The following is a 24,299-nucleotide window of genomic DNA, read 5'->3' as shown; positions in this document are numbered from 1 at the left end:
AATAAAAGCAAGAATTAAACTAATGAAAACTATGGAATTTAAATGCTAAAGACGTAGGAATCGAGAATTTGCATGAAGAGAAAAGGGTTGCATGGAATATTAAAAATCAACTATGCTTAAAAATTCAAAAGTTGCGGCTACTGCAGTATAAAAGTGAATGTGTGTAAAAACTAAAACAAAAGTAACCTCTAATAAAACCTAATCTAAAGTTGCGGCTCTCTCCAACTAATTAGAGTCCAACATGAATCAAAAACTAGCAATTTTAAACCTAAGTGGCCGAACACCCATATTAACGTGGGTTTCGGCCTTTGCAAAACAAAAGCCCAAAAAGCTCAATTAAAAGAGTATTAGGCTTAAATAAATTACAAGATAATAATTCCCAAAGCCCAATCTCTAATTCTCTCCATAATTTCACGTCGAATCCCATCGCAAGCTCGTCTTTCTCCAATTTCTTCCAATTAGCAGCTCCACCTCCAATTCTTCTCATTCATGCGCCAAAACATAGCAAACCCTGTAATATCACATGAAACCACGGCGAAACGCTCACTAAACTAGGTAGCTAAATACACACATCACCTGCCAGACGGTCAAGCATCTGATCAATAAATGGCAAAGGAAAGTGATCCTTACGTGTGGCTGCATTCAATGCTCGGTAATCAATGCACACGCGCCATCCTGTGACCAGTCTCGTAGCTATGAGCTCATCTCTCTCATCTTTAACCACAGTCATGCCTCCCTTCTTAGAAACAACTTGCGTCGGGCTTACCCACTCACTATCAGAGATGGCATAAATGATTCCTGCATCCAACCACTTGAGCACCTCCTTTCTCACAACTTCTTGCATCGCCGGATTCAACCTTCTCTGCGGCTGCACCTTAGGCTTGTATTCCTGCTCCAATAAAATACGATGCATGCAAATAGAAGGACTAATTCCTTTGATGTCGGAAATAGACCATCCTATAGCAGACTTGTATTTCCTTAAAACTCGCATCAACTTCTCCAACTCCAACGGAGATAAATAGGCAGATACAATAACAGGAAAAGTTTCATTGTCACCCAAACATTGGTACTTCAAGTGCTCAGGAAGTGGTTTCAGCTCAATTTTAGGTACGGCTGCAGCTCTGGATGACTCTGTTGGCCTGGTTGATTCCGCTGGCGATGATTCCGCTGGCGACGATTCTGCTGGCCTGGCGGATTCCGCTGGCGATGATTCCGCTGGCCTGGCTGATTCCGCTGGCGATGATTCCGCTGGCCTGGCTGATTCCGCTGGCAATGATTCCGCTGGCGACGAGAATTCTTTTTCTTTTTCTTTTTCCACCGATTTCCTTCCCCCATCAACAGGTTTGTGAATATCCATGTAAGGCACAGGATCGATGGGATGTCTCTCTACGACCTCCAGCTCTGCAATATAATCTAGGATCTCATCACACGCCTCGTCTAGATTGGAATAAGGGTATAATGACTGTGTGATGCACTCCTCCAAAGGATCCTCCATGGCTGTCGAAAAATCTACCACAGTATCAATTAAATGGCAATCCTCAACTTGTGGCTCAGCTGGCTTCTTCATCGCATCATAGATAGACAACGTCATCTTCTCATCATTGACACGGAAAGTAAGATCTCCCTCTTGCACGTCTATCAATGCACGGCCCGTAGCTAGAAACGGCCACCCCAAGATTAATGGCGTATTTTTATCCTCCGGCATGTCCAACACTACGAAATCTGCAGAAAAAATAAATTGCTCTACCTGCACTAGGACATCCTCCACAATTCCCTTGGGATATGTGATGGAACGGTCTGACATCTGCAATGCAATAGAGGTAGGCTTGATATCTCCAATCTCCAACCGGTTGAAAATAGAGAGAGGCATCAGATTGATGCTTGCCCCTAAGTCACAAAGAACGCGGGATAAGTTCTGCCCTCCAATCACACAAGCGATGGTAAAGCTACCGGGATCCTTTTGCTTCAATGGTAGCTTCCTTTGTAGCACTGCACTGCATTCCTCGGAGAGATTAATTGTCTCATATTTCCCCAACTTCCTCTTGTTGGAGACTGCATCCTTGAGGAACTTGGCATAGCCTGGCATATCTCTCAAAGCATCAAGTAAAGGAATGTTGATGTGAAGCTTTGAAAACATCTACATGAACTTGGCTAATTTCTGGTCCATCTTCGGCTTTGCTAGGCTATTCGGGAAGGGTGCTACAGGCTTGTACTCTGGCCTGGGAAATGAAGGGGTAGGAACAGGCTCCTTAACAGCAGAAGAGCTCGAATCCTTCTTAGGGGGAGGCGTCTGTTTCACTGCAAGCTCCTCCAAGTCATCATCGTCGTCCTCCACTACTTTGCCTTTTCCCTTGTCATTTTGCAGCTCTGGAAAATTCTGGTACTCAGTCCCGCTTCGAAGATGGATCGCATTACACTGATTTTTGGGATTAATTTCAGTGTTGCTAGGAAAGTGGCCCGGCTTGTGCTGTGCAGCTGCTTGGTTAGCCATTTGACCAACTTGATTCTCCAAAATCTGCACTTGCTTGGATAGTGATGAAAAATTATTCCCAATATTTCCCACTTGAGACTCCAAATTAGTCATCCTTGTATTAACAGTTGTCTTCATGCTAGACACTTCTGTTAACACCTGCTGCATCATATCCTCCATTGATCCCTTCTTTGGTTCATTTACAACTCATCCGCTAGACACAGAAAATCCAGGTGGAGGCTGCAAAGCATTGTTGGGATTTGAATAGAAAAAATTTGGATGATTCCTATTATTTGGATGATACGGTGGATTTCCGCCCTGATGTCCTTGATAGTTTGGTCTATTGAATTGGTACTGCCGCTGGACATAATTAGCATCTTCAAACTGCGACACATCAGGTAAACTCGGCTGCTGAGGAATTTTAGCTAGCAGTGCCTTTCTCTCCAACTCATACTGCTTTTGAAGAGCTTCATATTTCTCCTTAAAATCATCTCTCTCCTCATTCACAACTGCAATTCTTCTCGTGGAATTTCTGTCATTCGGCCATTGATAACTGTTGGAGGCCATCTCTTCTATCACACGATAAGCCTCATTTGTATTTCTATGGAGAAGACATCCACCTGCAGTAGCATCCACCATACTTTTTGTCAGACCAGTCAAACCATTATAAAAGTGAATGATTTGCTGATCCTCTGTGAAACCATGTTGTGGGCATTTCCTGAGCAGCTCACAAAATCTTTCCCAGGCATCATGAATGGTCTCATCTCCTAGCTGGGAAAAGTGAGAAATCTCTGCAATGATTTTCTGAGCTTTAGAAGCAGGAAAATATTTTGCCAGGAAAGCTCTACACAATTCCTCCCATCCAGTAATAGCACCTCTGTCCAAACTCTTGAACCACTCATTTGCTCTGTCTCTGAGAGAGAATCCAAACATCTTCATTCTGATGGCATCTGGTGGCACTCCATTCTGCTTAATAGTGTCGCAGATATCTAGAAACTGAGTGATGTGAACATGCGGGTTTTCATCAGCCATTCCACTAAACTGTTCAGTTGGTCCCCAGCTGCCTCCTTGAAATTGATCAACCCGAGGCTGATACATGTGATTCAGTGGTGGTTCTGGTGGAGGAGCCCGGTTGCGCTCTCTCTCTCTTCGTCTAGCTGCCTCTGAAGGTGTGTCACGGCTCGCACAAGAGTTTCAAGGTCCATGTTATTCTGTTGCTCTGCCATTGCTTGCTTCTTCTTTTCGCGGTTGTCTCTTTTGTATTGCTTTTCGATTTCCAAGTTCAAAGGTACTAGATGTTCCTTTCCTTTGGATCTCGTGTTCATACATGCCTGAGACAACAAACAAAAATAGAAATTTTAAATACTAGAAAATAAAAAAAAAAAAACTTATAACGCCTGAAATAATGCTTAAGTCTAATCAGAAATATTAAAGTAAATTCTAAACAGTCCCCGGCAACGGCGCCAAAAAGTTGATCACTATTTTTATAGCAACAAAAACTGCAACTAACACAGATAATTGTAGCAAATAACAAGTAACCGAGTATTGTATCCACAGGGACTATTATAACGAATCACTCTAAGTAATCCTAATTAAACTTTAGTAATATTCAGGCAAACGAAAGTAGGAAGGTTTTGATTAACACTAAACTCAAATAGTAGTAAATAAAAACACGTAAACGAATTCAAATATGAAAAACTCTGTCCCTAGGGATGTACTTTTACTAATCAACTACATGCATTAAACCTATTGATTCAATTACCAATTTTAATCCAACCCTGATGAAAGATCACTATATTATTCACAAGCTTCTCTAACGAACACCTATGAACGTAGATTAATTAACCCCTTTTTGCATTCAAGACTCCAAGGAATCAATTAACTCCAAATAGCACATAAAGAATAGCTTCCTATAGCTTCACCTATCGCATTCAAGACTCAAGGCTAACACTATATCATGCATTCCTGAATCGGCTGAACAATTATCACATTCAAGACTCAAACTGAACAGCTAGACATGTAAATCATTGATCAGATAATTCACAAGAAAACAAGCACTAGGAATCATGAATCACAAGTTGGAAGGCAAATTGATATCAATAAATCAAAAACACATAATTAATCAGCTATGTACAAACCCTAGGTCCAGATTAACGAACTAGCCAGACATAATAAAATCAAACATAAACATAATTAAATTGAACGCAATTGTAAAAACGAATTGTATAAAAACCGAATAAAAACTGAAGTAGCGGCTTGAATCTTCAATCTTGATCCAAGCCTTGAAAACTATAAAGCAATAAAATTCTAAAGCTATAAAACTAAAATATGAATGCTAGGGTTCGGTTGGTTTTTCAATAGGTCAAAAGAGGACCTATTTATAGTTTTCAGATTTCCTTCGGATCAACATGGAAGTTGCCATGCAAAGTAGAATTCTAAAGGTAATAGAATCGTGTGAAATAAGACAACTCTCCAGCTGGACGTGCGCTCCGAAAAATACTCCCACTCTTGCTGAACTCGCAACTCTCGCCAGAGGAACGGATGTCACCCGGGGAACGGGTCCCACCAGAGGGATGGATGATTTCTCTGACCTCGCCAGAGAAATGGGGTCGCCAGCGGAACGGTTGCCAGCGGAATGGCCGATTTCTCTGGTATCGCCAGAGGAGCGGTGATTTCTCTGGCTTTGTCGATTCTGCTGTAATGGACTTCTGCGATTCCGCTGCACTGGACTTTTCTCCCCTCTGCTCTGACTCTCACTTGATTTCGCTGACTCCAGAGAAATTGAGATTTCTCTGGCGACTTAATTCTCTGCGCTGGCGATGTCGGTTACTCTGTCGATTGGTTTCTCTGCTCTGGCGAGTTGACTTCGCTGCTCTGGTCTTTGATTTCTCTGACTCCAGAGGAATGGTGATTCCTCTGGCGCTTCTTTTGCTCTGGTGAGTTGATTTCTCTGACGCCAGAGGAATGGTGATTTCTCTGCTCTGGAGATGTCGGTTCCTCTGCTCTGGAGACCAAAACACCTAGAAAACGCCAAATTCATCCAAAATTCTCCAAAACTGCATTCTTCCATCTCGAAAGCCTAAATCTCCTGCAAAGCATAAAATACACCATAAAACGCACTAATTTCCAGATGATTATCTTAAAACACGCACATTCAAACCCTTAAAAATAGAGTAAATTAAGCATAAATCACGTCCTCAAGATTTTCTTGAGGTGGTGGTGACACAACTATTGTATCATCGTGTCTTTGATGCATCTCATTGTCTTGAGGTGTCTCTCTAAGAGATATTCCCCTTCCCAATAGATCATCAAATACTCCCACTGAATTCTTGTCCACAACATTAGACAAGTTTTCATCATCTATGTTATTTTGCGGTTCTTGAATTTCTTCAAGTTCTATCGTATTGAGACCTTGTTCCTTAGAGATAAATGTGTCTTCAAGAAACGTCACATTCTGGGAAACAATCACTTTGTGATCACCGGGAATGTAGAAATAATATCCAATTGTTTCCTTAGGATATCCCACAAAATAACATTTCTCACTTTTGATTCCAACTTATCAGTCATCATTTTCTTAACAAAAGCAGGACATCCCCAGGTCCGCATATGGTTAAGACTTGCCTTTTTGCCACACCATAACTCATATGGTGTGTTCTCAACTGATTTAGAATGAACTCTATTCAGAATATAAACAGCGGTCTGTAAGGCATGACCCCAAAGGAATAAAGGGAGACTTGCAAAACTCATCATGGATCGAACCATATCTAATAAAGTTCGATTCCTCATTTCGAATACCCCATTCATTTGAGGTGTCCCCGGAGGAGTCCAGTCTGACCGAATTCCATGTGATTTTAAGTAATCAAGAAACTCATGGCTTAAGTATTCTCCTCCTCGATCTGATCGAAGAGCCTTTATACTTTTTCCAAGTTGTTTCTCGACTTCTAACTTAAACTCCTTAAATTTCTCAAAGGCCTCAGATTTGTGCTTCATGAGATACACATATCCATACCTCGAAAAATCATCAGTAAAAGTTATGAAGTACGAATATTCACCTCTTGCTTCTGTTGGGAACGGTCCACACACATCTGTGTGAATCAATTCTAGCAAGTCTTTGGCTCGTAACCCCTTCCCAGAAAAAGATTTCTTAGTCATCTTACCTTTGAGACAGGATTCACAAGCACCATACGACTCAAGGTCAAATGATTTGAGAGTCTAACTTTCTCAATCTTGTTATCCTGTTCTCATTGATATGACCAAGTCTACAATGCCAAAGATAGGTAGTATTATTCGTATTACTCAGCTTAGGTCGTTTGTTTTGTACATTGAGAATACTCCTTTCACATTCAAGATAATATAAACCATTCAAAAGAGAGGCACTTCCATAAAACAATCCATTAAGGGAAAACGAGCAGCGACTGTTTCCAAAATGGAAGGAAAAACCTTCAATGTCCAACATGTTGGATTTGTATACTGAAAGCAAGAACTTTTTATGCTTGTATACAATGATTCCTGTGTTCACTGTTTTATCTCCTATCTGATTGTGTTCATGATTGCATATGTATGTTCTTTATCTCTATATAAGTAGATTATATGGTGTGTTGTAGATCACAGAAGACCGTATAATTGGAATAACCTTAAGAGATATAAAATAATCACAGCCGAAATAACTCTAGGACAAGTTATTGGTTTAGGCTGCAGTATAGATTGAAGTAGTTTGTCTTGACTACTTATCTATACTGGTACGTCATAACGTACTGATAGGACCACAGTGAGATGTATTCTTCTATCTGACTTAAGTGAAGAATCAAGATCTCGGTAACTTATAAGATCTTAATACTAATAAGATTTCAGATATATATGTTGATTCGTTTCTCACTTTGATTTACTATGAGTGAGAGTTATACAGTAACTTGAGTACTCTATATCTTGGGTGATAGCGGTTAACATATGATATTTGATTATCTGTATTAGTACTCGTATCCGATAGAGGATAATGACATCCCCTTAAGGAGCTCAATAATGTTTATTGCGTTAAACCCTGCAGGTTGATTAAGTTCAGGCGCAATAATAAGGTTTGAGTGGTACTGCTTAAGGATTACAAAGAGATTAATTAATTTAAGCTGTCAGAGCTCTAATTAATTAATGGATGTCGGATATTTTAAATACGAGGATTTAATAAGTCTAAATACAAGCCCCGACTCAACACCGGCAATAAAGGGGTAAGTCAATATTGGTTCTCTAGTGGAATGAACTGATATTTATAAATTAATTATGGTCTGGGCTGACCATAGATAAATTAATTTATTTGAGGCCCATCTTTATTCCTTGTATCTGGTCCCTGGACTGGCCCAAAGTCTCCTAGCCCAAGAAGGGCTAGAAATCGCCCAACACCCCTATCGGGCGCCCCCTCTCTGTATTTTCTTCTTTAAATACAGCTGTCAGCTCTCAGGAAACACACACTGATAAATATTAGGGTTTTGAGAGCTGTGGGAGGCGCAGGAACGTGTAGGAGGTTTCTAGCTTGGGACTTTCATAGTTCGTTGTCCATCTAACGGTGAAAGCTGAGCGGGATACAGTTCAGAAGGTCAGAACTGGAGTCTTTCGACACGATCATCAACGACCTCTACATCCGCTTTTCAAGTAAGTAATTCCTAACACCTATGTGCAGCTGTTAAATTCATAGGAGCATGTTTAAGATTAATCGTTGTATGATAAATTAATAATAATCCAAGAAACGATCATCGGGGCAAACGGAACGTTAATTCAATTTAATATTCCTTCAATTGGTATCAGAGCCCAGGATTAATTTCTTGGCTCTATTATTAATTTATGTACGATTAATAATGTGCGTTGTTTTTACTGATGTTGTTCTTCGTGGTCTGTTGATTCGTGGGATACGTCGTTTGACGTTGTAATCGTTTTTCACCGCGAGAAAATCTGTGGTTAGATTAGGTTTTTCAAATTGTATTTGTTTTTCCTTTGTAATCTGTAAAACTGAGGAACGAGATGAGCACGACGACGAAAGAACGGTGGATGGAGGTGGCGTGCCGGGTGCGGTGCGGCAAAGGCTGCCGGCGCCGAAGGCAACGCGCGCACGAGCGCTTGCGCGCCGTACGTTGCGTGCGCCTGGTCGTGCGTCGTGCACGCTGCTGCTGCACGGGCTGCTGCGCGCTGTGGCAGGGCGAGACGGAGAGGAGGCAGCCGGCAGGGGCGGTGCGCGCCCAGGGTAGCGCGCTGCGTGCCCAGCGGGCGACGCGCTGTCGCTGCTGTCGCCGTGCGCTGCTGCTGCTGGACGTGCGCTGCTGCTGCTGGAGGCGCCGAGGGCTGCTGCTGCTACTGCTGGAGGCGCCGAGCGCTGCCGACTGCCGCTGCTGCACGCCGAGGAGGCTGCTGCCAGCGCCGGGCTGCTGTGAGTGCCGGGGCGCTGCTGCAGCGCCGGGCGGCTGCTGCGCGGTGGAGAGGCGGCTGTTCTAGGGAGGCGACGGCAGCTAGGGTTTCCAAACCCTAGCTGCGTATCTCAAACCCTAGGGGGCCCAAACCCTAATTCCAAAGATGGGCCTGAAGTTTTCGGGCCATTTTTTTTTTAGTTTTTGGGTTTTCTTTTCTGTTTTATTTTAATAGAATAGATGTTGGGATTCCACGAATGGGTCACGAAGAATTTTAATTCTTTATTTATGTTCTTTGCATGTCGTGGTGTTAATCCCTTATGCTCTTTACCTGCTTTTGTTCGTCTCTGCTTGTTAATATGCTTTATTAACTGCGCTTAGACAAGCAAGATAGTAGGTTTATCGTTTTCTTAAGCATGTTTTAGAATTCTGTGAGCATGTTTTACATGTTGCGTTCTAGAAGAGCATGTTTAGGATTATGTGCTTGAGCATGAACAAACCTTTTGAAATTAAAAAGACTAAGCAGTTTTTAATAATTTTAAGCAATTAAAATTATTTTTAGACCTCCACATGCGGTCTCAAGACAAAGTGATTGAGGATATGAGTAAACGTTCACCCTATCGTGGCTTACTTCATATTTGATTTCACAAGTTTGTTAAGTTGAGATTTCTATTAAAAATATTTAAATCCATTTAAGTAGTGGGAGTTATGCGGTAAACGTCCACCCTATCGTGGCTTACTCGTATGATTCTCATGAGTACTTTAGAGGATGGATTTTAAATAAGATAACCAAGAGATTAAATTGGAAGCGGTATGGTCCTAGTGAGTATGCCAATTTCAAGAATTTAATACTCAAGGTTAAATTGTGGTCGTTGCTTAGATATCATTTCAAGTACAATGTACAACTCCCCATCGGAGTCCCTTCTTGAATATGATATGGTCTAGTTAAAGTCCGACTATTAATTTCCTTTGTCAAAAGTTTAAGTTGACATGGATGGAAGTTAAACGACTAGGTAAATAGTCTGGTTGAGAAAATCATGGTAAATGTTCACCCTATCGTGTCTTACTCGTGAGTTTTCTTGGGCAGTTGGAGGTTTCATTAATATTGTTTTATCAAAAGGTTACAATATTATTGTTACGAATTATGTGCTTCATGTTCTTACATGTTTAAATTGTTTACTTTCAGATATGTCTATGTCTCCGATCATTTCTATTCTTGCAAACAATCCTCTCACCGGTCCTAACTATACCGAATTGAAACGCCACATAATGTATATTCTTGACGCTGATGAGCACAGTTTTGTGCTTACCACTCCACGTCCCGCGCCCTTAACTGATGAGTCGACTGATGCGGAACGTGAGGCGCATAAGAGGTGGCACAAGTCGAATAATATGGCCAAGTGCTATATTATGATGACTATGTCACAAACTTTGCAACTCCAGCATCAGGTCATGACTGACGCGGCTGGCATCATGTTAAATCTCTCTGAGGTTTAAGGGGAGTCCGAAAGATCTGCCCGCTTTAACATAATGAGAGAAATCTTAGCATGTAAGATGAGCGATGGCAGTTCTGTGCATGTCGCGACCGGACCCAATTAAGGATAATTAAGCCGGGAAACCGTGACTAAGGGAGGGAGGTTAGAAGCGGGAATAGAAAGGGGTAAAAATATCATGAAGGATCGAACTTAAACATTGACAGTGAGGGGGACATTTATGATATAACTTATGTTTAGCTACAAAGATTCAAATAACTAGTAAGTTCGGATGAATCCGACTTAATTCAAAAGGGCTTATTATTGAAGAATACGCAGCGGAAAAATAATTTGATCACATGTATGAAGACATGTATCCAAGAGTTTATTCAATCAACATATGACAAATGCTCCGCTCCTCACTTCATCTTCATCAACCATTGCTCAACCTGCACATTTAGAAATACATGCAGGGCTAAGTACGAGAGTACTTAGTGGACACACGCCGAAAGTAATACATACATACATAACATTTTATTGTCAAGCCTTTCATAGGTAGTAAAATACGAGGGTTTTCCTTTAAAGACTCGTATTTACTACAAAAGTAACATCATTTCTTTCATAAATAACTTGTGCCGGCATTTTAACATTATTAATCACCATATCAGTAACTCGTGCCGAGAGGTAGGCCTCCCTCTGCGGACACTATGATCGGCCAACCCGCTAGATGACTCACGATCACATGGGTGTACACTAATTCCGAAGGGATTTGCGGTCCCATCCAGAATCCGAATTCGATTAGCATCAGATAGGCAATTAACAACAAAACATAAAGCATTTAGGCATTGACAATATCATTCAAAAACATTATAAGCATAAAGTTGTAACAATTCTATAATATGGTTTTAGTTTTCGTAAGAAAGCCTCACCTGGTAGTGGTGACTCACGACTAAGCCTTAGATTCTTGCGTTCAACCTTGATTCGAAAAGAATAACGCAAGGTCTTAGTCCGTGGGAAATTCTCAAATAAATGAGGATGTGTAATGTAATTTATGCATGGCTCATATTCCCTTTTATTAAACAATTAACCCAACTAGGTTTCGTCTTATGAGGTCTAGTAATTAACTATATTGATTCGTTCTCATTAACTGCCAATTTTAATCATAATTATCTACCTTCGTGTAAGCAAGAAAAATTAAAAAGATCCAAAAATCCCTAAGTTCTCTCTTTCTTTCTTTCGCGTTCTGCTCTGTTTCTTCGCTCTCTTCTCTGGAAGTCAGCTCTGGCGATTAGCTCTGTCACTTCGCTCTCTGCTCTGGAAGTCAGCTCTGGTGATTAGCTCTGGAAAGTCAGCTCTGGTCACCGAAAGTCAGCTCTGGCGATTAGCTCTGGAAAGTCAGCTCTGGCCTCTGAAAGTCAGCTCTGGTGATTAGCTCTGGAAGTCAGCTCTGGCCTCCGAGAGTCAGCTCTGGCGATTAGCTCTGGAAAGTCAGCTCTGGCCTCTGAAAGTCGGCTCTGACCAGTTAGCTCTGACGGTTGCAGTCAGCTCTGGATGTTCAACTCTGCTCTGGTCAGCTCTGCTCTGGCATTTCCAGTTCTGCTCTGGACTTTCCAGCTCTGCTCTGGCATTTCCAGTTCTGCTCTGGACTTTCCAGCTCTGCTCTGGCATTTCCAGCTCTGCTCTGACATTTTTAGCTCTGCTCTGGTATTTTCCAGTTCTGCTCTGGAATTTCCAGCTCTGCTCTGGCATTTTTTTAGCTCTGCTCTGGCATTTTCCAGTTCTGTTCTGGTCTAGTCTGGGAAGAACGTCAAGGACTCCAGTTTCCAAACCAGAATTATTCGTCCTTTCATGCCTTGATTCTCACTCGTACGTCGGCCTAAATCTATTCCTATGTGAGCATGCTGTGCTTGTTCAAGTTCATCTACGTTTAAAGCCTAAAGTTCTCGTCGTTTAATCAAAGTTTCAAGCCGTGGGTTCTACCGGAAAAGTGACCTAGCATGCTTCTATGATCGTGTGTTTTCCATGCTGCAAAGAGTAGTAATAGAGGTCGAGAGTTACCTTGTTGTTGCGCGCTTTGGTCGGACAAGCACGATGGTTCCTTGCTTCTTCGATCGTCGAGGTTCAAACTCGAAAGTGCAGCGAGGATCTTGATCTTCTCTTCTCCGTGGAAGGCGTCGAGAGAGTGGTGGAGCTCTTGCAACTTGCTGCTGGATTTTAGAGTGCCGAAAGGAGTGAAAGGGTGGCACAAAGGGGTTTAAGGGGAGTTTAAATAGGAGCTCGGCTGCGTGCACTTGAGTGCCGAAGGGTGGCAGCTCTGGCTGGCATTGCGTGGCGTGGGAAAGGGGTGCAGCAGGCGGCCGTTCGGCTACTCGGCCAATGGGGGGAAGAGGAGCTGCTGCTGCAGCTTTGCGTGGGGAAATGAGGGTGGCCTTTCGGCTGCCCAGCCAATGGGCATGGCTGCAGCACTTTTTCCCCTTTTCTCTCTCCCCCTTTTTCCTTCTCTTTCTTAATCATTGTGTTGGTAGGTGGTAGGATAGGGTGGTGTGAGAGGTGAAGTGATGTAAGAGGAAAAATCTAATTAAAACCCTTCAGGGTTGATTTTCTCAGTATTAGAAATACTGGTTTCGTGTTTCCTAAAGTCGACAATGCTAAATTAAATCCGTAGATTTAATTCGTTCGTTATTCTCAAACTTAAATTAAATCCGTAGATTTAATTATCCTCAAAGTCGGAATTAATTCACGACTTGATCAACCATGTGCACTAAACTCCATCATGATAAATAACTCAACTTAGGTAAGTTGGTTATAACTGAGAAATAATTCAAAGATTCTCATCGCGGTCTTAAACACGCGAAAATAAATAAAGCATACTTGTTAGCTAAGTGACTTTGTCACCAAGATACGTAATTCTGAAACATAGTTGAAAACATAAAGTGCTTCTTGTACTGGCAGATAGATAATTAAACATGCAAAACTGAAATTAAATACTGATAAAAGAGCGGGTCGCTACAGTGCACGATCATGTCATGCATATGATAAATTTGTTTGACAGGCTTGATCTTCTAGGAGGGGGTATCGAAGGCGAAGCCAAAATCGATATCATCCTCAACACTCTCCCCAAATCCTATGAGAACTTCCGTCTCAATGTCGTTATGAGCAAGGCCAACTATACTCTTAATGAGTTGTTAAATGCTCTAGTTACGGCGGAGGGAGTCATGGGCACTAGGAAAGAGGTTTTTGTCGCTGCCAAGGGATCTGCTTCTTCGTCGAAAGGCGGGAAAAAAAAGTGGAAAGGTCCAAAGGGCAAGAATGACAACGAAGCTAGTGGGAGTGGCAAAGCCAAAGTGGACGGCCCTACCGGCGGCGTGAAGAAGCCGACGGCAAAGAGAAAGTGCTTCAAGTGCGGCAAGACTGGGCATTGGAAGAAAGATTGTCCGATGCTCAAGGCAAAGGGACAAGGTACGTCACAAGTTCTAGTAACTGAGACATGTTTAGCTTCGTTTTCTACTCATTCATGGGTAGTGGATACGGGGGCAACTGATCATGTTTGTTACACCTTGCAGGGCTTCAAGCCGACAAGGCAGCTGAAAAGTGATGAGATCACCATCTCCATGGGCAATGCGTCGAAGGTCGCAGCTGTTGCTATTGGAGATTTATCTTTATGTTTTGGTGATGACATTTTAGTTTTGAGAGATATTTTATATGTGCCGGAGTTTCGGTGGAACATAATTTCTGTTTCAAAATTGTTTTTGGATGGATATTCTGTTACTTTTGATAGAGGTGTCTCTATCATGAAAAATAACATGACTATTTGTTCTGGAATTTTGAATAACTCTCTCTATACTATTACATGTCCAATTAAAAATTCTGTCCATGTTGCATCTACATCACAAATCTGTCCTAATCCGAATAAGAGGAAATATTATTCTCATGAACAATATACGCATGTGTGGCACCTTAGGTTAGGCCACATCAATCTAAATAGGATCCAAAGGCTCGTTTCAAATGGAATCTTGAAAGACTTTCAAGCTGTTTCATTTAGAACCTGCGAATCCTGTATAGAAGGAAAGATGACGGCAAGACCTTTTAAGGCTAAAGGGAATAGGGCCTCGCATGTGTTAGAATTGATTCACTCTGACTTGTGTGGACCGATGTCCACAAAGGCTTGTGGATGGTATGAGTATTTCGTCACTTTCATTGACGATTACTCAAGATATGGGTACATTTACCTACTTCAACGCAAGTCTGAATGCTTTGAGAAATTCAAAGAATTCAAGGCGGAAGTGGAGAAGAGATTGGGTAAATCTATCAAGTCATTGCGGTCTGATCGCGGTGGCGAATACCTCGGAAACGAATTCTTGCAATACTTGTCAGATTCTGGGATTACATCCCAATTGACTGCACCGGGTACTCCACAACAGAACGGTGTAGCGGAGAAAAGAAATAGAACTCTTTTGGAAATGGTACGATCGATGATGAGTTATGCACGTTGCCTATTTCGTTTTGGGGATATGCCTTGGAAACAGCGACTTACTTGCTGAATCTAGTTCCATCCAAGTCTGTGCCTAAAACTCCCACTGAATTATGGTCAGGGCGAAAGCCTAGCCTAAATCATGTGCGGATATGGGGTTGTCCTGCATACGTGCTTGACAAAGAGGCAAAGAAATTGGAGCCTAGATGCGAAGTAATGCTGTTTGTAGGATATCCAAGGGAAACGAAAGGTGGTTATTTCTATAATCCTAAGGATCAGAAAGTGGTTGTTAGCACCAACGCACGATTCTTGGAACAGGATTATATAGATAAACACAAGTCTAAGTCCGAGATTATCCTTCAAGAAATCGAAGGCAATGGACAGGCGATTCCATCACTCCAGCCAAGTGTGCAAGTGAATGCACCGCAGGATACTGCACAAACCATTGTCACAGCTGTACCACCACCGCTTCGTCGTAGTGGGAGGGTTGTAGTTCAACCCGATCGATTTATGTTCTTGGGAGAATCTTCGGATCTTCTTCCTGTTGATGAACAAAAGGATATCGACCCTGATAACTTTAGACAAGCGATGAAAGATATAGATGCAGATTCTTGGTACGATGCCATGGTTTCTGAAATAGAATCCATGACTGCTATGGATGTATACGAGAAAACTGAACTACCGGATGGCTTCTTAGCTATAGGTAGTAGGTGGGTATACAAGAGAAAGCGAGATTCGGATGGCGAAGTCGCAGCTTTTATGTCACACCCCAATTCTTGAAGGAATAAACTATAATCGAGGTGCGACTAAAATCATAGAAATAAACAAGGAAAAATCCTTGTGAAATTCAGATAATAGGATAAAGAGTCGGGCTATGCCCCTTTGGATCACAAGTTTTGTTTCATTCTTCTGACAACCGACATTCATTGGCATAAATTTAGTAGTGAAGAGTCTAAGCTCGATCAAATATATCATTTAAAATTTAACATGAAGATCTTAAGTTGGGAAAACAAAAGACTGAAATGAGTAATTGCTACAGCGGAAGTCTAACATAGGAATTTAACTCTAGCCTCAGCTCCGTCCCGTCAGCACCGGCCAGCCAACCTGAAAACATTTGAAAGTATTTTTGGGCTAAGTACTAATGTACTTAGTGGGCATGCATTTTCTGAAACATCTCATATTTTAATAAAGACAGTTTATCCAATCATACTTGACATGACTTAGAAGGTTTTAAATTGAAAGAACTTCTAAGCATGTTAAAACATTTTTCATTTGTGCGCACATGTCACACTCCCTTTCTGTTACTCGCTGTGATCCCGGACCTTTTAGCCACCGACGGATCCATTACTCCTGCTTACTTGAACTGAGGGCGTAACCCAGACAAGTTTACTTTGACCTCGGGACGCTACCCAGTCAGGCCTGATATTTCTCATGCTCCGGAACACATCCAGCCGAGCACCCTTATAACGCCTCTGGTTAGAGCCCGATGGAGATCAACCCACCGAGTCAACTAACAAGTGTACACAATTCTCAAACAACGTATTAGGTCATAAGAGAACCTCAATTGATTAACTGCGCGAGCCTTAAACAGAGCAGAGTGCACATAAACATTTTATTGGATAAACAGTTTTCATTACATTAAATAAACAATTTGCATTTCATTGAAACATTTAGAGCTTAATAACTCAATCATACTTTGTACATTTGGAAAGTAAGCCCACCTGGATAGGCAAAGCCTGAAGATCATACACATAAAAACCTGTCTTGGAAAAGCAGCGCTAATCCCCCTGGTCACAAGGCCTACAAGAAATTCTATTCTTAATAGGTCTCGTGAAGCTAACTTAATATCTTGGGGAAAATGCTTAACATTCTATGATTCATCACGCCGAGTTTTAAATTTTAATAATAAAGATTGAAAACTAACTCTTGAGCTAAGGACACCAACAATATCCTTACTCGATTTTCTTAAATAATTGAATTTATAAACAAAATCAATTAAATCATAAATACTTTCATTTGCAAAAATATTTAATGCAAATCATTTCATGTTCCACTCATATAATAAGTAATTCATACTTAATATATGCACATAATATAATATTATTATGCCTCAACTTGAAAATAATTAATCAAATTAATAGATAGTCTAATTAATTAAAAAAAATATCCACTAGCCAAAGTAATTAAATCAATGCACCATTTTCTTTAAAAGTTTTGCAGCCCAAGCTTTTAATAATTAAAACAGGCTCAGTTAAAAGGAATTAACAGCCCAACACTAAATAAATTTTGGCCCAACTGCCCATTAAATAAAACCCAGCCCGAAACCTTTAATATTTTCGGCCCAACAAAAAGAAAAGCAAAGCCCAACCTTTAATATTTTCGGCCCATATGCTCAAGCCCAAAAGCCCCAAATCCCTTCTTCTTCACAGACGCCCCCCCCCCCCTCTTCATTCTCAACTCTCTCTCCCTCGGTTCTGCCAGATCCGCCCCCTTCTCCCTCGAAATTCCACCGCCGCGGCTCTTCCTCACACGACTCGCACACACACCAGTCACCGGGAACACACCCTCGCCCCTCACCTCTTGTCTCCTCCGGCGAAGAACCGCCGGTCAGTCATCTCCCTCGCCCCCATTTCTCTCGACTCCACAGTCGACGGTAGCAGCGGCGAAGAGCCGGCCACCGTCGCCTTTCCTCTTATCTCCCCCACTTCCCTCTGTTCTCTCTGGATCGACGGGCAGCAGCTTCATGCCGCCACCATCGCCGCCCTCAAAGTGACGAGCAGCTCCCCCTTTTTCCATCTACTCCCGGAGAAGAGCGCCGGCTCCCCGAGCAGCAGCAACCGCGGAGAACCCACGGCCGCCGCAGTCAGAAACAGCCACCGCCGCCTGACCTAGCTTCCCTGAAACCACCGATTCCCTCCTCCTTCCGGCGACAGAAGCTAAGCCACCATCACCGGCACCCTCCACTCTCTTTCATCTCCTTCTACTCTTTGCAACGTCAAGGCGCTGCTGCCCCCCTGCAACTGCCCTAGGTTCCCAAAATCAGACGCCACCCTTTCCTGTCTATACCACTCAGTTTTCCGGCGACAGTATAGCTACCAGGCCACTGCCGTCGTTCTCTCATCCCTCTGCTCAACTCCGGTCGATAGCAGCAGCCAATCAGCTGCCACTATCGCCGCCGTCTGCTGGCCCGACAACCCACTCGGACTAAAACAGGACACGCGCAACATGAAACCAAGATTTCCCCAATTTGTTGTATTCAAAACAGGGAGCAAGATTCGATTTTTCTTTGCTTTTGATTATCTAGATTCATGGCTTTGTTTGAAAATATAGCATATTAGATGAATTCTCTTATTCATTCTATGCACACGAATATATATACACACATGAATGAATGAGTTGGTTTCATTTGATTGAGTGTGTTTAGTTAGTGCTCTGTGAAACAAGAAGAGATGTGCTTGAATGAAAAGTAAAATAAAGTTGAGATAAACCTTATAGTGTTCTGTGTAGGGACGAATGGTTAGTGAATCTGATGTTGTTGAACTTCTGGAGATAGAGATGTGCATTAAATTTCTTACTTGCGAGAAAGAGATTGTGAAAGATTTTGTGAAATAAGGTAGGAATAAATTGATTTGAGCATAGGATATGGCTTTGCAGACAAGAGTGAGCATAGGATATGGCTTTGTGGGTGGAAAGAGTGAGTGTAAAGTGGGTGGAAAGAGTGGGTGTGAGTGGAAAGAGTGAGTGTAAAGTGGGTGGAAAGAGTGGGTGGAAATCCCTCAGGATAAAATATCGGGACTGTAATAATACTTCAGGGTTCGCTAAATAAATAGCTCGTAAAAATACTTGAATGCTAAGGGGGGTGTATTCATTGTGGATTTCCACAGACTTTAAAAAGTCCATGGAATTTAAATTCCATGGAATTCACATAGATTCCAGACGACTTTCAAAGAATTCGTGGTTGGATTTCACCCCGATTTTCACTGATTTTCGAAGAATTTAGGGGATAATTCTGGAATTGAAATCCATGATGCCAACGCCCGCTGAGTCCCAGCACCGCTGGAAACCCAGCGACCGCTGGGAATCCAGCGAGCGCTGGAAACCCAGCGAGATTAGTATTTTGTCAACAAACATGCTTCGAATCTTGGAAGGACGAATGAGAAGATAAAACATTATGAATCAGAATCACAAAACCAGATGAGCTACAAACAATAAAGGAAAATATATAATAAAATAAAACAATGAACTACCAGCAACAAAAATCGGTTTTAGTGAAGTGTTGAGCAATGCATTGGGCACCAAAAAGGCAAAAACCATTCATTTAAATGAATTGCAGAATGTCAGCACGGGAAACTCAAAATTGATAATAGATTTCAATCTCAGCACAGGGCAATGAGGCAATAGATAAGTCAAAATCAGAAAAAATAAAAATTCGACGACGAATACAGAAAAATTCGAACCTAGAAGGCTGAAAGAGCGGCGCGCCGGGGGCGACTGGACGGCACAGCAGCTGAGAGGTGAGGGGTGCACCGGGGCGGTCCCGGAGGAGTCGGGGAGAGGAGAGATGGTGCAGCGCTCACACTGCGCTGGGGGACTGTGGGCCTGCGGCGGCGGCAACGGCGTGGCGAGAGACACGGAGCGCGTAGAGAGAGAGAGGCAGAGAATTCAGACTCGCTCGTATCCAGCATATGCTGGAATCCAGCATATGCTGGAATCTCTCAACGGTGGCTGAGTTCGAGCGCTCGCTGGCTTCTTGGCCGCGGGCGCTGGAACTCAGCGCTCGCTTAAAATTTCATGGATTTCAATTCTCGTGGTTCTTGGCCGGATTTCGTCGTGTGTATTTTTTGGATGAAATCCATGAAAGTCATTCCAGATTTTAAGTCAATGGAATAACGAATACACCTAGATTTGTATGGATTTTAAAAAGTCTGAAACGAATACACCCAGATTTATATGGACTTTTAAAAGTCTTAAACGAATACACCCAGATTTCTGCAGACTTTTAAAAGTCTGGAACGAATACACCCAGACTTTTAAAATCCATAGAAATCTATTAAAATCCACAACGAATACACCCCCCTAAATTAAATAAATATGCAATGCATATAAATTCAATAACTAAATTTACAAATGTTTTTGTAAATCATTTTTGTTGGAATTAAAAATAAATCGTTTTTATTTATTCGGCGTGAATCAATCTGATTCTAAGTTCAAAATAATTCTAAATTTAGCTAAGAAATAACGGGGTGTTACATTTTAAAACTAGACTGGTGGCGAAATGATATACCCAGGAACAGGGTATAGATTATGATGAAACCTTTTCGCCGGTTGCCATGCTTAAATCCATTCGAATACTCCTTGCCATAGCAGCCCACGTGAACCTTGAGGTTTGGCAAATGGATGTCAAAATCACTTTTCTAAACAGTTTCCTTGAAGAAGGAAGGGACATCTATATGCAGCAACCCGAAGGGTTTGTGAAAAAGGGCGAAGAGCATCTTGTTTGGAAGCTGAATAAGTCCATTTATGGACTTAAGCAAGCTTCGAGGTCATAGAACAAGCGTTTTGACGAGGTCATTAAATCCTATGAATTTACTCATTGTGAAAACGAAAGTTACGTGTACCGTTTAGATGCCAATGGCGACGTGGTTTTCCTTGCACTTTATGTAGATGATATCCTCCTCATTGGCAACAATGTTGAGCTATTATCGGACATAAAGAAGTGGTTATCCGAACAGTTTCAAATGAAGGACTTAGGAGATGCAGCGTACATCCTGGGGATCAAGGTTGTTCGTGATCGCCAGAAAAGGATGTTGAGCTTATCTCAAGCGTCCTACATTGATACTGTGATTGCTCGTTTTAGCATGCAAACTGCCAAGAAAGGCTTGCTACCTTTCAGACATGGCATTCCTCTGTCTAAGGACATGTGTCCTAAGACGCCTAGTGAGGTTGAGGAAATGAGGAAGGTACCATATGGTTCCGCCGTAGGTAGCCTCATGTATGCAATGCTTTGCACGAGACCTGATATTTGCTATGTCGTTGGCATGGTTGCAAGATATCAGTCGAACCCTGGACCAGGACACTGGACTGCGGTAAAGCATATTCTCAAGTACCTGAAAAGGACTCGAGATTATAGGCTAGTTTACCAATCAGACAGTCTAACTCCTTTGGGTTATACCGATTCGAATTTCCAGGCTGACCGGGATGAGAAGAGATCTACCTCTGGCTATGTGTTTACCTTGGGAGGTGGAGCCGTATCATGGCGGAGTGCAAAGCAGAAATGTATTGCAGACTCCACCATGGAAGCCGAATATGTAGCTGCTTCTGAAGCTGCTAAGGAGGCTGTATGGTTCCGGAACTACCTCTTGGATCTAGGAGTGGTGCCTAATTTGCCTAAGAGTATCATAATTTATTGTGATAACTCGGGTGCAGTGGCAAATTCTAAGGAACCCAGGAGCCACAAGGCGACCAAACACATAGAGAGAAAGTACCACATCATACGAGAAATCGTAAGCAGAGGAGATGTGCTAGTTGAGAAGATTGATACATTGGAGAACTTAGCTGACCCTTTCACGAAGAGCTTGCCGCAAAAGGCCTACGAGAAGCATGCTCGAGGGATGGGATTGCGGTTGATGCCACCCACTTAGAGAAAAACTTTCAGTATAAGTGGGAGAAGAAGTGAAGTGTTTGTTGTAATAGCTAGTATTTAGACGCATTGTATACTAAAAGTTTTGCTTTAGTATAAGTGGGAGATTGTTGGATTTGTATACTGAAAGCAAGAACTTTTATGCTTGTATACAATGATTCCTGTGTTCACTGTTTTATCTCCTATCTGATTGTGTTCATGATTGCATATGTATGTTCTTTATCTCTATATAAGTAGATTATATGGTGTGTTGTAGATCACAGAAGACCGTATAATTGGAATAACCTTAAGAGATATAAAATAATCACAGCCGAAATAACTCTAGGACAAGTTATTGGTTTAGGCTGCAGTATAGATGGAAGTAGTTTGTCTTGACTACTTATCTATACTGGTACGTCATAACGTACTGATAGGACCACAGTGAGATGTATTCTTCTATCTGACTTAAGTGAAGAATCAAGATCTCGGTAACTTATAAGATCTTAATACTAATAAGATTTCAGATATATATGTTGATTCGTTTATCACTTTGATTTACTATGAGTGAGAGTTATATAGTAACTTGAGTACTCTATATCTTGGGTGATAGCGGTTAACATATGATATTTGATTATCTGTATTAGTACTCGTATCCGATAGAGGATAATGACATCCCCTTAAGGAGCTCAATAATGTTTATTGCGTTAAACCCTGCAGGTTGATTAAGTTCAGGCGCAATAATAAGGTTTGAGTGGTACTGCTTAAGGATTACAAAGAGATTAATTAATTTAAGCTATCAGAGCTCTAATTAATTAATGGATGTCGGATATTTTAAATACGAGGATTTAATAAGTCTAAATACAAGCCCCGACTCAACACCGGCAATAAAGGGGTAAGTCAATATTGGTTCTCTAGTGGAATGAACTGATATTTATAAATTAATTATGGTCTGGGCTGACCATAGATAAATTAATTTATTTGAGGCCCATCTTTATTCCTTGTATCTGGTCCCTGGACTGGCCCAAAGTCTCCTAGCCCAAGAAGGGCTAGAAATCGCCCAACACCCCTATCTGGCGCCCCCTCTCTGTATTTTCTTCTTTAAATACAGCTGTCAGCTCTCAGGAAACACACACTGATAAATATTAGGGTTTTGAGAGCTGTGGGAGGCGCAGGAACGTGTAGGAGGTTTCTAGCTTGGGACTTTCATAGTTCGTTGTCCATCTAACAGTGAAAGCTGAGCGGGATACAGTTCAGAAGGTCAGAACTGGAGTCTTTCGACACGATCATCAACGACCTCTACATCCGCTTTTCAAGTAAGTAATTCCTAACACCTATGTGCAGCTGTTAAATTCATAGGAGCATGTTTAAGATTAATCGTTGTATGATAAATTAATAATAATCCAAGAAACGATCATCGGGCAAACGGAATGATAATTCAATTTAATATTCCTTCACAACATCGGAATGGAAATAATATTCTTAGAAATATATAGAAGGAACGAAGTAACAATTACTTAAAATAAGTCTATTTCCCGAAGGAAGATCTAATCTATAAGTCCCCACGCGTTCAGCAGCAACTCTTGCTCCATTTCCCACGCGTAGATCGACTTCCCCGGGCATCACTTTCTTGGTTTCACTTAGGCCCTGCACATTATTGCAAATGTGTGAGCCACAAGCTGCATCTAATACCTAAGATTGTGAATTATCAATAGACGTTTATCTCAATGACAAACATACCCGAGCTCATACCCGATGCACCTTGTGCCTTGTATTTCGGGCAGTCTCTCTTCCAGTGCCCCTTTTTCATGACAGAATAGGCATTCATCCTTTGGCAACTTCGGCCTTTTCTGAGCCCCTTCACCTTTAGGCTTCAAACCAGCATCAAATGCCTTCTTCTGCTTTTTCTTCTGCTTGTACTTCCTTTTGGAAGACGTGGCAGTAGAGCTCACCATGAGCTCAGATTTGCTTTTAGAGGTGGAAGACTCATAGGTCTTCAACATGTTATGAAGCTCAGGCAGGCTTGCCTTCGTGTCGTTCATATTGAAGTTCACAATGAAATTTTCAAATGAGGCAGACAAAGACTGCAGAATCAGATTGGCAGAGACAATAGTTGGTAGCATCGTTCCAATCGATGCCAACCTCTCAATCAACCCGATCATCTTCAGTACATGATCAGAAACCTGACCCCCATCATGAAGCTTACACTTAAAGAGATCTCAGAGTATCTCATACTCCATAGTCTGAGCTTCTGAAGCATACAGACTCTTCAAGTGTTTCAGCATATCATAAGGGAACATGTGTTCGTGTTGCCTCTGTAACTCCGTAGTCATAGAGGACAACATCACACATTGTGCCGATGTTGCATCCTCGACATGCTTCTTGTGAGCAGCTTCATCAAATGATGCATACTCAGCAGACTGCTTGTCAGGAATGACGGTGATTGGGTTGTCCAAGACATACTCAATCTTCTCTAGCCTTAAGACCAGACGCAAGCAACGGAGTCAATCCGTGAAGTTTGACCCAGTCAACTTGTTTGTTTCTATCAAACATTTCAGTGACAAATTCGACATATTATCTGATCAATAAATAAAGAAAAGCAAATTAGAAAGAATAAACTATGATCACATTGTATCACTAATCAAACAATGGGCTATCGTATTGATTAGCTCCCACTAATTTTAACATATCTTACGCCCCCAACGTAAAACATAAATTTATAATCCATATAAATCTTAGTGGTCCAAGATCCAAGTCAATATTATGCAACCTCTGCTTTGCTGATGACTACAATAATATCACTTAGTAGGCCTCTAAGCCAATTGCAACAACAATTTTGCAACTCTTGGTTGATTAATCCAATTAATCTGCGTCCTTAAATCAT

The 24,299-nt window shown here is 41.8% G+C and overlaps 2 protein-coding genes and 1 non-coding gene across 4 annotated transcripts in view; 1 reads left to right on the top strand and 2 right to left on the bottom strand.

Annotated features, from left to right (window-relative positions):
• LOC131016908 (uncharacterized) overlaps window positions 1–24,299 on the bottom strand; it is a 1,184,262-nt gene that overhangs the window by 655,923 nt on the left and 504,040 nt on the right. The gene's annotated exons all lie outside the window — the stretch shown is intronic.
• The window catches only part of LOC131016788 (putative late blight resistance protein homolog R1C-3), a 135,161-nt gene that overhangs the window by 102,218 nt on the left and 8,644 nt on the right, over window positions 1–24,299 (bottom strand). The window lies entirely within an intron of this gene.
• On the top strand, window positions 3,168–3,274 carry LOC131019256 (small nucleolar RNA R71). The gene has a single exon (XR_009100176.1). It is a non-coding gene; the product is annotated as a small nucleolar RNA R71 (small nucleolar RNA).

This window comes from Salvia miltiorrhiza, chromosome 3 (assembly GCF_028751815.1).
Source record: "Salvia miltiorrhiza cultivar Shanhuang (shh) chromosome 3, IMPLAD_Smil_shh, whole genome shotgun sequence".
NCBI lineage: Eukaryota > Viridiplantae > Streptophyta > Magnoliopsida > Lamiales > Lamiaceae > Salvia > Salvia miltiorrhiza.
The sequence above is the reverse complement of the archived record's forward strand: the minus strand, read 5'-3'. Positions and strand labels throughout refer to the sequence as shown.